Raw genomic sequence first — 16,420 nt, forward strand, 5'->3', positions numbered from 1 at the left:
GTGCCAGTGCCAAAGCTGGATAGATGGATAGGTTTTGATAGTGGCATACGGATCCAAGGGAGTGAGTGTTGAGTGAGTATATTGAATGAGTGTTTGTTTGTTTGTTTGATTATGTGTGTGTCTGCGTTAAGTGAATGTGCTGAGTGAGTGTGCTGAGTGAATGTTGAGGGAGAGTGTTGAGTGAGTATAATGAATGAGTGGTATGTTTTGAGTGAATGTTGAGTGAATGTGCTGAGTGAATGTGTTCGCCTTTCTGCGTGTGTTGCATGAGTGTTGTTTGCACTGTGTGGCTATTTATGTGTTGCTTCAGTACGTATCGCGTTGATTTAATTGTATGTAGGCATTGCAAAGTTGTTTGTGTCACGCGTTTTTTGCATTGTGTCTTTGCAATGTATGTCTCTTGCAATGCACACACTTGCGTTGTATGTATGTTTGCATTATATCTGGCTTTGTGTCGTCTGTTTGTTTGCATGGGATGGCTTTGCGCTCTATGTCTGTCTCAGCCGAGGACACGCCCACAGGTGTCGCAGTGGAGGACTGACCTAACATCAAGAGAGGGATAAAAAGGGCCGGTGTGAATCTTTATCCAAGGATATGTTCGCAGGAGAGGCTTCGTAAGGAACCGAGGGGGTGGGGGTGATAGATATCCCATCTTCTGAGAGTTCGAGGAGGGTTTTCGGCGCACACACACATGCACACACACACACACACACACACACACACACACACACACACACACACACACACACACACACACACACACATGCACATACTCATACACACACACACACACACACACACAGACAGACACACACATGCATACACACATATGCACACACACACACACACACACACACACACACACACACACACACACACACACACACACACAAACACACACACACACACACACACACACACACACACGGGGAAAGTTCTGGGGTAGTGAAATCTCGCCTTATCTGATCTCCAGGGAAGGAGAGGCGCCTTCTGCGGAGCGGCGCCGACGCAAGCGGGAATTCACGGCGACCGGAGTTGAGGCGCCGAATCAGTCACAGGTTCAGGTAAGTACACATTTTTGGATGTCTGTATCCTCGTGAGTTGTTTGTTAGATTTGTGGTTACGTTTGTATTTATCCATTGCGCTTGTCCTAGGCATGACGGTAAACTGCACCCAGGGTTCCCTTGAGAGGAAGGGGCCCTGCAGCTCCTCCCGTGCCAGGAGGCATGCTGGTTTGTTGCGTAGTATTTGCGTGGAGGTATATTGCGTCCATTCCATTTCGTTATATTTGTCCTCTGCTTGCTTGAATGCATGTTGAAATGATGTTGCGCGAAGTTCATTGCACAAATGCTTCTGTCTGTGTTGCATGACTGTCCCGTCTGCCATAATCCAACCACCGGGGAATCGAACGGACTGGTCACGTGCCAGTGGCAAACCTGGATAGATGGATAGGTTTTGATAGTGGCATACATATCCAAGGGAGTGAGTGTTGAGTGAGAGTGTTGAGTGAGTATATATTGAATGAGTGTTTGTTTGTTTCTTTCTTCCACTATGTATGTATGTGCGTTGAGTGAATGTGCTGAGAGATTGTGTTGAGTGAATGTTGAGGGAGAGTGTTGAACGAGGGTCCATTTATATTGCGTGAACGTTTCTGTGTACATTGTGTGAGTGGTACGTTTGCTTTGCATGAATTCTTATTTGTGTATTGCATGAGTGTTGTGTTGCAGGTATGTTTGTGTTTGTGTTTTTTGCAACTTGCTTTGTTTGTTTGCATTACATAAATGCTTCTGTCTGAGTTGCATGACTGGTCCGTCTGTCATAACCCAGCCACTGAAGGAGTCGAACAGACTGCTCAGGTGCCAGTGCCAAGCCTGGATAGATGGGGAGGTCTGGCAGCAAAAATGGGACTGACTGGGCGTGAAGAGAGGAATAAAGTGAATGTGTTGAGTGAATGTGTTGAGTGGATGTGCTGAGTTAATGTGTAGAGTGAATGTGTTGAGTGGATGTGCTGAGTGAATGAGTTGAGTGAATGTGTTGAGTGGATGTGCTGAGTGAATGTGTTGAGTGAATGTGTTGAGTGGATGTGCTGAGTGAATGAGTTGCGTTTCATGAATGTTTCTGTATTCGCCTTTCTGCGTGTGTTGCATGAGTGTTGTTTGCATTGTGTTGCTATTTATGTGTTGCTTCAGTACGTATCACGTTGATTTAATTGTATATAGGCATTGCAAAGTTGTTTGTTGCACACGTTATTTGCACTTCGTCTTTGCAATGCATGTCTCTTGCAATGCACATATTTGCGTTGGATGTATGTTTGCATTACATCTGGCTTTGTGTCGTCTGTTTGTTTGCATGGGATGGCTTTGCGGTTTATGTCTGTTTGTATTGCATTTATATTTGCATTGTGCGTCTGTCTGCACTGAATGCGTTTGTATTTTAAAGCCTTGAGTTACTTGTCTAGAAAGAAAGACCTCTCGTTTGTCGATCTTCCTTTCTATTTTAAGGATTTTCTTTCTCAGGATAAAGTACGATATCATGACTTTCAGGATAAAGAGAGGGTGGGGGTGATAGATCTCATCTTCTCAGAGTTCGAGGAGGGTTTCGGCGCAAACAGAAGCGTGTCCCGGGTGTGGGGCAGGCGTCGCAATCCACCCAAGAAGCGAAAACAAAAATAAAAAAGAACGTTGTTAAAACAGCAAGAGTGGCGTCCAAGGCGGATTTCTACAGGGTCGAGCGCCTCCACGTAGCGCCGAATCTGTCACGGATTCAGATAAGTACACATTTTCGTATGTTTGTATGCACGCGTGTTTACTGTATGTTAGATTTATGTTTACGTTTATGTCTGCGTATTTGTATTTATACATTGCGCTTGTCCTGGGCATGACAGTAAACTGCACCCAGGGTTCCCTTGAGGAAAGAGGGGGCCCTGCAGCTCCTCCCGTGGCAGGAGGCATGCTGGTCTGTTGCGTAGTATTGCGTGGAGGCATATTGCGCCTATTCCATTCTTTATATTATACGTCTGTTTGTTTGCATGCATGTTGGAATAATACGGTCAGGTCAGAGGAAATTAAAAACAAGACCTTGCTGAAGGCTTCGGCCACCCAGGTATGACTTTGAGGGAAAGTGGCATTGCTATTCAACCTACTCTTAGCGAGGGTCTATTTGCATTGCGAGAGTGATTGTCTGTTTGCATAGTATGGGGGTGTCTATGTGTATTAAGTGTCTAGTTGCTTTGCATGAATGATTCTGTCTGTGTTGCATGATTAACCTGTCTGCCAAAACCAAGTCACCGGGTCGAACCGGCTGCTCAGGTGCCAGTATCAAGCCTGGATAGATGGGAAGGTCTTGCAGCAAAAAGGCGACTGGACATAAAGATGTTTCCTTTGTAGTGTAAGTGTCCCTATGTCCAAGGATATGTTCGCAGGAGGGACTTCGCAAGGGACCGATTCTTTAATATTTTGTTTAGAGTTACTTGTCTGGAAAGAAAGACATCTCGTTTGTTAATTCCTCTTGCAATTTTCAATTTAAAGATAAAGGATAAGGTTAACATAGCATAACTTTCAGGATAAAGGGTGGGGTGAGGGGAATAATATTCCATCTTCTCAGAGTTCGAGGAGTGTTGTTGAACAGACGTCGCAGGACACCCAGGTCCTTAACGGATACATCTTCGTGATGACGAAGAAGGGATTGTGTAATTTAAAACAAGAGGAGGGCAAGAAAAGGCCAGTGTAAGACGATGGAAAACGACCGTTGTCAGAGTAGCAAGAGAGGAGTCTGAGGCGGACTTCTACAGCGTCTCCAGCGACCGGATTTTTGGCGCCGAATCTGTCGATAAGTACACATTTTCGTGTGTCTGTATGCACGTGTGTTTACTGTATGTTAGATTTATGTTCACGTTTATAACTGTTTACTTATTCATTGCGCTTGTCCTGGGCATGACAGTAAACTGCACCCAGGGTTCCCTTAAGCAAGGAGGGGGGCCCTGCAGCTCCCCCCGTGGCAGGAGGCATACTGGTCTGTAGCGTACTATGTTCCCATGCCCAATGCACAGGAGAGTTGTTTGCACTGCTTGTATGCTTGCCGTATGAATGTCTGCATTGTTTGTGAGTTTGCACCCCGTTGATGTTTTGCTACTGTTTGCATTGAACCGATGTTGCCATTCCTTAGGCACTTGTTTGCATGGCTCTTTCTTAATTTGCACTGCGTGAGTGTTTGTCTGTTTGCATAGGATGTATGTTTCTGTGAGTATTGAGTAGGTGTTTGAATGTCTGCGGTGCATGAATGAGTGAATGTGCTGAGTTGCATGACTGGTCCGTCTGTCATAACCCAGCCACTGAAGGAGTCGAACAGACTGCTCAGGTGCCAGTGCCAAGCCTGGATAGATGGGGAGGTCTGGCAGCAAAAATGGGACTGACTGGGCGTGAAGAGAGGAATAAAGTGAATGTGTTGAGTGAATGTGCTGAGTGGATGTGTTGAGTGAATGTGCTTATGTCTATGCTGCATGCCTGACCCGTCTGCCATAATCCAACCACTGGGGAATCGAACGGACTGGTCACGTGCCAGTGCCAAAGCTGGATAGATGGATAGGTTTTGATAGTGGCATACGCATCCACGGGAGTGAGTGTTGAGTGAGTATATTGAATGAGTGTTTGTTTGTTTGTTTGATTATTTGTGTGTCTGCGTTAAGTGAATGTGCTGAGTGAGTGTGCTGAGTGAATGTTGAGGGAGAGTGTTGAGTGAGTATAATGAATGAGTGGTATGTTTTGAGTGATTGTTGAGTGAGTGTGCTGAGTGAATGTGTTGAGTTTCTTGAGTGAGTATATTGTGTGGGTTGAATGAATGTTTGAATGCTTACATGACTGTCTTTCTGAGTTGATTAAATGTTTGTGTTGCAAGACTGCTTCTATTTTAGCGTTTCATGAATGTTTCTGAGTTCGCCTTTCTGCGTGTGTTGCATGAGTGTTGTTTGCTTTGTGTGGCTATTTATGTGTTGCTTCAGTGCGTATCACGTTGATTTAATTGTATGTAGGCATTGCAAAGTTGTTTGTGGCACACGTTTTTTGCATAGCGTCTTTGCAATGTATGTCTATTGCAATGCACACATTTGCGTTGTATGTATGTTTGCATTACATGTGGCTTTGTGTCGTGTGTTTGTTTGCATGGGATGGCTTTGCGCTTTATGTCTGTCTCAGCCGAGGACACGCCCACAGGTGTCGCAGTGGAGGACTGACCTAACATCAAGAGAGGGATAAAAAGGGCCGGTGTGTTCCTTTATCCAAGGATATGTTCGCAGAAGAGGCTTCGCAAGGATCCGAATCTATTTATGTGTTGCTTCAGTAGGTGTCATGTTAATTTAATTGTATGTAGGCATTGCAAAATTGTTTGCGGCACACGTTTTTTTGCACTGCGTCTTTGCAATGTATTTCTTGCAATGCACACATTTGCGTTGTATGTATGTTTGCATTACATATGGCTTTGTGTCGTCTGTTTGTTTACATGGGATAACCCATCCAGACTGCTCAGGTGTCAGTGCCAAGGCTGGATACATGGGGAGGTCTGGCAGAAAAAAGGGGACTGAACATAAAGAGAGAAAGTAAAAGGGCCGATGTTTTGTTTGTGGCATAAGTGTTCCAAAGATATGATCATGGGAGAAGCTTTGCGCAGACAGATGCGTGTCCTGGGTGTCGGGCAGACGTTGCAGAACACCCAGGTCCTTAACGGATTCATCTTCGTGGCAACGAAGAAGGAATTGTGTAATTCAAAACAAAAATTGCGCAAAAAGAGGGGAGTGTAAGGCGATGGAGAAGAACGTCAGAACAGCAAAAGAGGCGTCTGTGGCGGACTTCTTCAGGGTCGAGCGCCTGCAGCGACCAGAGTTGGGGCACCGAATCTGTCGTGAGTTCTGATAAGTACACATTTTCGTATGTATGTATGCAGGTGTGTTTACTGTATGTAGATTTATATTTAGGTTTTTGTCTGTATATTTGTATTTATCCATTGAGCTGGGCATGGCGGTAAACTGCACCCAAGGATCCCTTGAGCAAGGTGGGGGCCCTGCAGCTCCTCGCGTGTCAGGAGGCATGCTGGACTGTTGCATAGTATTGCATGGAGGTATATTGCGTCTATTCCATTCTTTATGTTATACGTATATTTGTTTGAATGCATGTTGGAATAATACGGTCAGGTCAGAAGAAATTCTGCTACCACTAACCATGTAAGGTGGTACATTCAATCTACTCTTAGCGAGGGTCTATTTGCATTGCGAAAGTGAGTGTCTGTTTGCATAGTATGGACGTGTATTAAGTGAGTGTTTGGGAGGATGGAAAGGTCTGGCAGCAAAAAGGGGACTGGACATAAGAGAAAGAGTAAAAGGGCCGATGTTACGTTTGTGGTATAAGTGTTCCTATGTCCAAGGAAATGTTCGCAGTAGAGGCTTCGCAAGGGACCGATTCTTTAATATTTTGTTTAGAGTTACTTGTCTGGAAAAAAAGACATCTCGTTTGTTAATCCTTATTTTAATATGAGGATAAAGGAAACGGTTTCCATAGCATAACTTTCAGGATAAAGGGTGGGGTAAGGGGATTAATATCCCATCATCTAATTTAAAACAAGAGGAGGGAAAGAAAAGGGCAGTGTAAGACGATGGGAAAAGACCGTTGTCAGAACAGCAAGAGAGGAGTCTGAGGCGGACTTTTACAGCGTCTCCAGCGACCGGAATTTGGGCGCCGAATCTGTCGATAAGTACACATCTTCGTGTGTCTCTATGCACGTGTGTTTACTGTATGTTAGATTTACGTTCACGTTTATAACTGTATATTTGTATTTATTCATTGCGCTTGTCCTTGGCATGACAGTAAACTGCACCCAGGGTTCCCTTGAGCAAGAAGGGGGCCCTGCAGCTCCTTCCGTGCCAGGAGACATGCTGGTCTGTTGCGTAATTTTTGTCTGCTTTGCATGAATGACACATTAAATGTGTTGAGTGAGTATATTGAGTGAGTATGTTGAGGGAGTGTGATTGAATGTATTGTGTGAATATACTGAGTGAATGTGTTGAATGAGTTTGTTAAGTGAGTATGCTGAGTGAGTACACATTTTCGTATGTCTGTATGCTCGTGCATTTACTGTATGTTAAATTTGTCCAGGGTAAACTGCACGCAGGGTTCTTTTGTTTTCTTGCATGCAAGTTGGAATGATGTGTCTGTATATCTATCTGTATGTTCCAATATCCAAAGTACATGGTGAGTGTTTACATTGCATGCTTGTCCTTCACCATTGCAAAAACGAGGGTCCATTTATATTGCGTGAACGTTTCTGTGTGCATTGGGTGAGTGGTATGTTTGGTTTGCATGAATTTTGTTTCATGAGTGAATACTTATTTGCGTATTGCATGAGTGATGTGTTGCAGGAATGTTTGTGTGTTTTTGCATCTTAATTTCTTTGTATGCATTACATAAATGCTTCTGTCTAAGTTGCATGACTGGTCCGTCTGTCATAACCCAGCCACCGAAGGAGTCGAACAGACTGCTCAGGTGCCAGTGCCAAGCCTGGATAGATGGGGAGGTCTGGCAGCAAAAATGGGACTGACTGGGCTAGAAGAGAGGAAAAAAAATGGCAGATATTTTGCCTATGGCATACGTGTTCCTATATCCTGAATCTGCGTGTTGAGTGAGTGTGTTAAGTGAATGTTGAGTGACAGTTTTGATTGAGTATATTGAACGAGTGTGTATGTATGTGTGAATGTGCTAAGTGAATATTGAATGAGTAAGTATATTGAATTTGAGTGTTGAGTAAGTGTGTTGAGTTTGCGTGTTGAGTGAGTTTGCTGAGTGAATGTTAAGGGACAGTTTTGAGTGAGTATATTGAATGAGTGTGTTTTTGTGTGTGTATCAAGTGAATGTGCTGAGTGAGTGCGCTGAGTGAATGTGTTGAGTGAATGTGCTAATTGCATATATTGAGTGTGTTAAGTGAATGTCGAGTGGGAGTGTTGAGTGAGTATATTTGAATGAGTGTGTGTGTTTGTGTTAAGTGAATCTGCTGAGTGAGTGTGTTGAGTGAATATATTGACTAACCGGTTGAATGAATGTTGAGTGACAGAGTTGAGTAAGTATATTGAATGATTATTTGCGTGTGTGTTAAGGATATGTGCTGAGTGAGTGTTCTGAGTAAATATATTGAGTGAGTGAATGTTTGCGTGACTTTGTCTATCTGAGTTGCATGAATGTGTGTTCGCCTTTTTGATTGTTTGTCTGTTTGCATTGCGTTGAGTATTCGAATGCGTTGTGTGAATGTGTTGCGTAAGTATGATTAGTGAATGTGTTAAGTAAGTGTAATAAATGAATGTGTTGAGTAAGTGAATGTTTCGCGTATGTATGATGAGTGAATGTGTTGAGTAAGTGTGATAAGTGAATGTGATGAGTGAATGTGTGTTGAGTGAGTGTGTCGAGTGAATGGGTTGAGTGAATGTATTTAGTGAATGTGTTGAATGAATGTGTGCTTAGTGTGTTGAGTGAATATGTTTAGTGTGATTTGTACATGTGTTGAATAAGTGGGATGAGAGAATGATGAGTGAGTGTTGAGTGTGTTGAGTAAATGTGTTGAGTGAATGTGCTGAGTGAATGTTGAGAGAGTGTGTTGAGTGAATGTGCTGAGTGAATGTTGAGTGAGTGTGTTGAGTGAATGTTATGAGTGAATATGTTGAGTGTGTTTAGTGAATGTATTGGGTGAATGTGATCAGTGAATGTGTTGAGTGAGTGTGTTGAGATAATGTGTTGAGTGAATGTGTGTTGAGTGAACTATATTGAGTGATAATATTGTGTGTGTTGAGTGAATGTTTGAATTATTGCATGACTGACTGAGTTGCATAAATGGGGGGTCAATCTATATTGCGTGAACGTTTCTGTGTGCATTGAGTGAGTGCATGAATTTTGTTTCATGAATGAATACTTATTTGCGTATTGCATGAGTGTTGTGTTGCAGAAATGTTTGCTTTTTTTTGCAATTTGATTGGTATTTTTGCATTACATAAATGCTTATAAGTTGCATGACTGGTCCGTCTGTCATAACCCAGCCACCGAAGGAGTCGAACAGACTGCTCAGGTGCCAGTGCCAAGCCTGGATAGATGGGGAGGTCTGGCAGCAAAAATGGGACTGAGGGGGCGGGAAGTGAGGAAGAAAAATGACCGATGTTTTGTTTGTGGCATACGTGTTCCTTGAAAGACATCTCGTTTCTTATTAATTCTATCGATTTCATCATATTCTTACCTAAGGATAAAGAGGTAGGGTTTGATTTATACCTCATCTTGGAGTTCACTGGGGGTCTTCGGCGCAGGGAGGAGCGTGTCCCGGGTGTGTGGCAGACGTTACATTCCATCCAGGTTCTTGGCAAGTTGGACTCTGAGGCCTCCAGAGCAGCGCCGACGCCAGATAAGTATTAGATAAGTACACATTTGCGTATGTCTCTATGCACATGTGTTTACTGTATGGTAGATTTAAGTTTACATTTATGTCCGCATATCTGTGTTTATCCATTGCACTGGTCCTGGGCATGACAGTAAACTGCACCCAGGGCTACCTTGAGCAAGGAGGGGGGCCCTGCAGCTCCCCCCGTGGCAGGAGGCATGCTGGTCTGTAGCCTACTATGTTCCCATGCCCAATGCACAGGAGAGTTGTTTGCACTGCTTGTATGCTTGCCGTATGAATGTCTGCATTGTTTGTGAGTTTGCACCCCGTTGATGTTTTGCTACTGTTTGCATTGAACCGATGTTGCCATTCCTTAGGCACTTGTTTGCATGGCTCTTTCTTAATTTGCACTGCGTGAGTGTTTGTCTGTTTGCATAGGATGTATGTTTCTGTGAGTATTGAGTAAGTGTTTGAATGTCTGCGGTGCATGAATGGTTGAGTGTGTTGGTTGAATTGAGTTGTTGAGTGAAGGGAGGGTTTTATTTTCCGTAAAAGCTTGGGAGGGTTTGGTTTTTTTATAGGGGATACTTTTTCCAAAGGGAGTAAAATGTTGATTTTGGTTTTGGGGTTTGAAGTTTTTTTTTGGGTTTTGTTTGAAAAAAAAGTTTTGTCGGTTAAGTAAAGTCTGAAGGAAAGGGGAAAAGGGGGAGGGTTTTAGGGAGGGGAAAGGGGAATGTGGATAGGTTTTGAGGAGGATAGGCCCCCGGGGAAAGGTTATTTTGGAGTGTTTTTAATTGAAGGGTTTTTTGGTTTGTTAAAAAAGGTTTAAGGGGTGTTTTGGGTTTTAAGGGGAATTTTTTGAGTGGTTTTTAAATGTCTGAGTGGTGTGTTGAGGGGAATGTTGGGGGAAAAGTGTTGAGTAAAGTTAAATGAGGGGTTTTTATGTTTGTGTGAGTTGATGAGGTTTTGTTTTAAAGAGGAAGGATTAAAAACCTTGGGTTTGATTTTCCAAGGGGAATGTGGGGGGTTGGAAAAAAGGGTGTTGGGGTGGGGGAAAAAAGGGGAATGGGTTGAGTAAATTGGTTGAGTGGTGTGTTGGTGAATGTGTTTTGCTTTTTGCATGAGGGCCCGTCTGCCATCCCCCAAACCAAAGGGGGAAAATTCGAACGGAGGGTCAGGGCCAGTCCCAAAAGCTGGATAGATGGGGGGGTTTTTGGGGGGCAAAAAGGGATGATGGGGTGAAAGAAGATTTTTTGGGGAAGTTTTTTGGAAGTGAATGTGTTGAGTAATGTGTTGAGGGTTTTGGGGGAGGGGGAAAAAAAATGAGGGGAATGTTTTGGGGGAATGTTGAGTGAATGTGTTTTGTTCCCCTTTTCCGCGTGTTTTTGCAGGGTGTTGTTTATTGTGGGCTTTTTATTTTGCTTAAACGTTGGTTAAATTGTATGTGGGCCCATTGCAAAGTTGTTTGGGCACCGTTTTTTGAAATGCGTTTTTGCAATGTATGTCTTCCCAAATGACAATTTGCTTTGTATGTTTTTTTGAAAATTATATCGGGTTTGGTCGTCGTTTGTTTTTTTTGGGATGGTTTTGCGCTTTTGTCTGTCTCAGCCGGGGACACCCCACGGGTTTGTCGCAGTGGGGGACTGCCCTAACATCAAGAGAGGGAAAAAAAAGGGGGGGGTTTTTGTGCCCTTTATCCAAGGATATTTTCGCAAAAAAGGGGCCCTTCGTAAGGAACCAAATTTTTAATTTTGGGGTTCCGGGGTTTTCCACAAACTCCCCCCACCCCCCCAAAACCCAAAAACCCAAACCCCCCCCCCTTGCCATTTCCCCCAAACCCCAAACCCAAAGGGAAAAACCCAAATTTAAAAAAACCCAAAACCCCCCAAACCCCCAAAAAAAAAAAAAAAAAAAATAAACAAACCCCCCCGGGGGAAAGTTCGGGGTATGAAACCCTGCCTTTTGATCTCCGGGGAAAGGAGAGGCGCCTTCTGCGGAGCGGCGCCGACGCAAGCGGGGAATTCAGGGGCGCCCGGGTTTGAGGCCCCGAATCAGTCACGGTTCGGGTAAGTACCTTTTTTTTGGATGTCTGTTCCCGTGAGTTGTTTTTTTGATTTGGGGTTTACTTTTTGTTTTTTTTTAAATCCATTGGCTTGTTCCGGGGGAAGCGGTAAACTGACCCAGGGCCCCCTTGACCCGGAAAGGGGGGCCCTGCAGCTCCCCCCTGCCGGGAAGGCATGTGGTCTGTTGCGTAGTTTTTGCGTGGGGAAATTGCTTTTTCCCATTTCTTTTATTTGTTTTTGTTTTCTTGAATGCATGTTGAAAATAAGGGTTCCCGGGGAATTTTTTCATTCCCCAAAAAAAGCCTTGTCTGTGTTGCATGACGCCCGGGTCGTAAACCCAACCCCCGGGGAATCAAACGGACTTTTTCCCAAAAAGGGGTGAGGTGGTTTTTTTTGGGGTTTCCAAAGGATTTTAGGGGGTTTGGGTGAGTATTTTAAATAAGGTTTATGTTTTTTTCCCACAAAAAAGGTTTGAGTGTGGGGTTGGAAAGATTGGTTGGTGAAGGGTTAAAGGAAGTTTTAAGGGCCCATTTTATTGGTTAATTTTTTTTTTTAAAATTTTGGAATACTTTTTTGCAAAATTTTTTTTGGTTTTTGTTATTTGTTTCATTTTTTTTTGTTTTTTTGCAATTTTTGTTTTTTTTTGCATTCATAAATGTTTGTCTATTTTTGCATGACGGGCCGTCTGCATAACCACCACAAAGGGTCGAACGCTCCAGGTGCCAGTCCCAAAACCTGGATAGATGGGGGGTTTTTAAAAATAGGGGGCTAAAGGGAAAAAATAAGGGAGTAAAGTGTTGAGGGGAGTTATTGAAGGGTTTTGGTTTTTTGGGTTGTTTGATTAATTTTGAGGGGTTGGTTGAGTAAATTGTTTTGAGTGGTGTGTTGAGTGAATGTGTTGAGTGGATGTGCTGAGTGAATGTGTTGAGTGAATGTGTTGAGTGAATGTGCTGAGTGAATGAGTTGCGTTTCATGAATGTTTCTGAGTTCGCCTTTCTGCGTGTGTTGCATGAGTGTTGTTTGCATTGTGTTGCTATTTATTGTTGCTTCAGATACGTATCACGTTGATTTAATTGTATATAGGCATTGCAAAGTTGTTTGTTGCACACGTTATTTGCACTTCGTCTTTGCAATGTATGTCTTGCAATGCACATATTTGCGTTGTATGTATGTTTGCATTATATCTGGCTTTGTGTCGTCTGTTTGTTTGCATGGGATGGCTTTGCGGTTATGTCTGTTTGTATTGCATTTATATTTGCATTGTGCGTCTGTCTGCACTGAATGCGTTTGTATTTTAAAGCCTTGAGTTACTTGTCTAGAAAGAAAGACCTCTCGTTTGGTCGATCTTCCTTTTTTTTCCCCCCTAATTTTAAGGATTTTCTTTCTCAGGATAAAGTACGATTATCATGACTTTCAGGATAAAGAGAGGGTGGGGGTGATAGATCTCATCTTCTCAGAGTTCGAGGAGGGTTTCGGCGCAACAGAAGGCGTGTCCCGGTTGGGCAGCGTCGCAATCCACCCAAGAAGCGAAAACAAAAATAAAAAAGAACTTGTTTAAAACAGCAAGAGTGGCGTCCAAGGCGGATTTCTATCAGGGGCGACGCCTCCACTAGCGCCGAATCTGTCACGGATTCAGATAAGTACACATTTTCGTATGTTTGTATGCACGCGTGTTTACTGTATGTTAGATTTATGTTTACGTTTATGTCTGCATATTTGTATTTATACATTGCGCTTGTCCTGGGCATGACAGTAAACTGCACCCAGGGTTCCCTTGAGCAAGGAGGGCCCTGCAGCTCCCCCCGTGCCAGAAGACATGCTGGTCTGTGGCGTCGTATTTGCGTGGGTGCATATTGCATCTATTCCATATCTTTATATTATACTCTGTTGTTTGCATGCATGTTGGAATAATACGGTCAGGTCAGAGGAAATTAAAAAACATGACCTTGCTGAAGGCTTCGGGCCACCCAGAGTATGACTTTAGGTAAAGTGGGCATTGCTATTCAACCTACTCTTAGCGAGGGTCTATTTGCATTGCGAGAGTGATTGACTTTGCAATAGTTGGGGTGTCTATGTGTATTAAGTGTCTAGTTGCTTTGCATGAATGATTCTGTCTGTGTTGCATGACTGGTTCCGTCTGTCATAACCAGCCACTGAAGGCGTCGAACAGACTGCTCAGGTGCCAGTGCCAAGCCTGGATAGATGGGAGGTCTGGCAGCAAAAATGGGACTGACTGGGCGTGAAGAGAGTAATAAAGTGAATGTGTTGAGTGAATGTGCTTAGTGGATGTGTTGAGTGGATGTGCTGAGTGAATGAGTTGAGTGAGTGTGTTGAGTGAATGTGCTGAGTTGCATGACTGGTCCGTCTGTCATAACCCAGCCACTGAAGGCGTCGAACAGACTGCTCAGGTGCCAGTGCCAAAGCTGGATAGATGGATAGGTTTTGATAGTGGCATACGGATCCAAGGGAGTGAGTGTTGAGTGAGTATAATGAATGAGTGGTATGTTTTGAGTGAATGTGTTGAGTGAATGTGTTGAGTGAATGTGCTGAGTTGCATGACTGGTCCGTCTGTCATAACCCAGCCACCGAAGGAGTCGAACAGACTGCTCAGGTGCCAGTGCCAAAGCTGGATAGATGGGAGGTCTGGCAGCAAAAATGGGACTGACTGGGCGTGAAGAGAGGAATAAAGTGAATGTGTTGAGTAAATGTGTTGAGTGGATGTGCTGAGTGAATGTGTTGAGTGAATGTGTTGAGTGAATGTGTTGAGTAAATGTGTTGAGTGAGTGTGTTGAGTGAATGTTGAGTGAGTGTGTTGAGTGAATGTGCTGAGTTGCATGACTGGTCCGTCTGTCATAACCCAGCCACCGAAGGAGTCGAACAGACTGCTCAGGTGCCAGTGCCAAGCCTGGATAGATGGGAGGTCTGGCAGCAAAAATGGGACTGACTGGGCGTGAAGAGAGGAATAAAGTGAATGTGTTGAGTGAATGTGCTGAGTGAATGTTGAGGGAGAGTGTTGAGTGAGTATATTGAATGAGTGTTTGTTTGTTTGTTTGTTTGATTATGTGTGTGTCTGCGTTAAGTGAATGTGCTGAGTGAGTGTGTTGAGTGTACTGAGTGAGTGTGTTGAGTGAATGTGCTGAGTGGATGTGTTGAGTGGATGTGCTGAGTGAATGTGTTGAGTGAATGTGCTGAGTGAATGTTGAGTGAGTGTGTTGAGTGAATGTGCTGAGTGAATGTGCTGAGTGAATGTGTTGAGTGAATGTGCTGAGTTGCATGACTGGTCCGTCTGTCATAACCCAGCCACTGAAGGAGTCGAACAGACTGCTCAGGTGCCAGTGCCAAGCCTGGATAGATGGGGAGGTCTGGCAGAAAAAATGGGACTGACTGGGCGTGAAGAGAGGAATAAAGTGAATGTGTTGAGTGAATGTGCTGAGTGGATGTGTTGAGTGAATGTGCTTATGTCTATGCTGCATGCCTGACCCGTCTGCCATAATCCAACCACTGGGGAATCGAACGGACTGGTCACGTGCCAGTGCCAAAGCTGGATAGATGGATAGGTTTTGATAGTGGCATACGCATCCACGGGAGTGAGTGTTGAGTGAGTATATTGAATGAGTGTTTGTTTGTTTGTTTGATTATTTGTGTGTCTGCGTTAAGTGAATGTGCTGAGTGAGTATGCTGAGTGAATGTTGAGGGAGAGTGTTGAGTGAGTATAATGAATGAGTGGTATGTTTTGAGTGATTGTTGAGTGAGTGTGCTGAGTGAATGTGTTGAGTTTCTTGAGTGAGTATATTGTGTGGGTTGAGTGAATGTTTGAATGCTTACATGACTGTCTTTCTGAGTTGATTAAATGTTTGTGTTGCAAGACTGCTTCTATTTTAGCGTTTCATGAATGTTTCTGAGTTCGCCTTTCTGCGTGTGTTGCATTAGTGTTGTTTGCATTGTGTGGCTATTTATGTGTTGCTTCAGTGCGTATCACGTTGATTTAATTGTATGTAGGCATTGCAAAGTTGTTTGTGGCACACGTTTTTTGCATAGCGTCTTTGCAATGTATGTCTATTGCAATGCACACATTTGCGTTGTATGTATGTTTGCATTACATGTGGCTTTGTGTCGTGTGTTTGTTTGCATGGGATGGCTTTGCGCTTTATGTCTGTCTCAGCCGAGGACACGCCCACAGGTGTCGCAGTGGAGGACTGACCTAACATCAAGAGAGGGATAAAAAGGGCCGGTGTGTTCCTTTATCCAAGGATATGTTCGCAGAAGAGGCTTCGCAAGGATCCGAATCTATTTATGTGTTGCTTCAGTAGGTGTCACGTTAATTTAATTGTATGTAGGCATTGCAAAATTGTTTGCGGCACACGTTTTTTTGCACTGCGTCTTTGCAATGTATTTCTTGCAATGCACACATTTGCGTTGTATGTATGTTTGCATTACATATGGCTTTGTGTCGTCTGTTTGTTTACATGGGATAACCCATCCAGACTGCTCAGGTGTCAGTGCCAAGGCTGGATACATGGGGAGGTCTGGCAGAAAAAAGGGGACTGAACATAAAGAGAGAAAGTAAAAGGGCCGATGTTTTGTTTGTGGCATAAGTGTTCCAAAGATATGATCATGCTCAGGTGTCAGTGCCAAGGCTGGATACATGGGGAGGTCTGGCAGAAAAAAGGGGACTGAACATAAAGAGAGAAAGTAAAAGGGCCGATGTTTTGTTTGTGGCATAAGTGTTCCAAAGATATGATCATGGGAGAAGCTTTGCGCAGACAGAAGCGTTTCCTGGGTGTCGGGCAGACGTTGCAGAACACCCAGGTCCTTAACGGATTCATCTTCGTGGCAACGAAGAAGGAATTGTGTAATTCAAAACAAGAATTGCGAAAAAAGAGGGGAGTGTAAGGCGATGGAGAAGAACGTCAGAACAGCAAAAGAGGCGTCTGTGGCGGACTTCTTCAGGGTCGAGCGCC

Source organism: Penaeus chinensis, chromosome 17 (genome assembly GCF_019202785.1).
Source record: "Penaeus chinensis breed Huanghai No. 1 chromosome 17, ASM1920278v2, whole genome shotgun sequence".
Classification (NCBI taxonomy): Eukaryota; Metazoa; Arthropoda; class Malacostraca; order Decapoda; family Penaeidae; genus Penaeus; species Penaeus chinensis.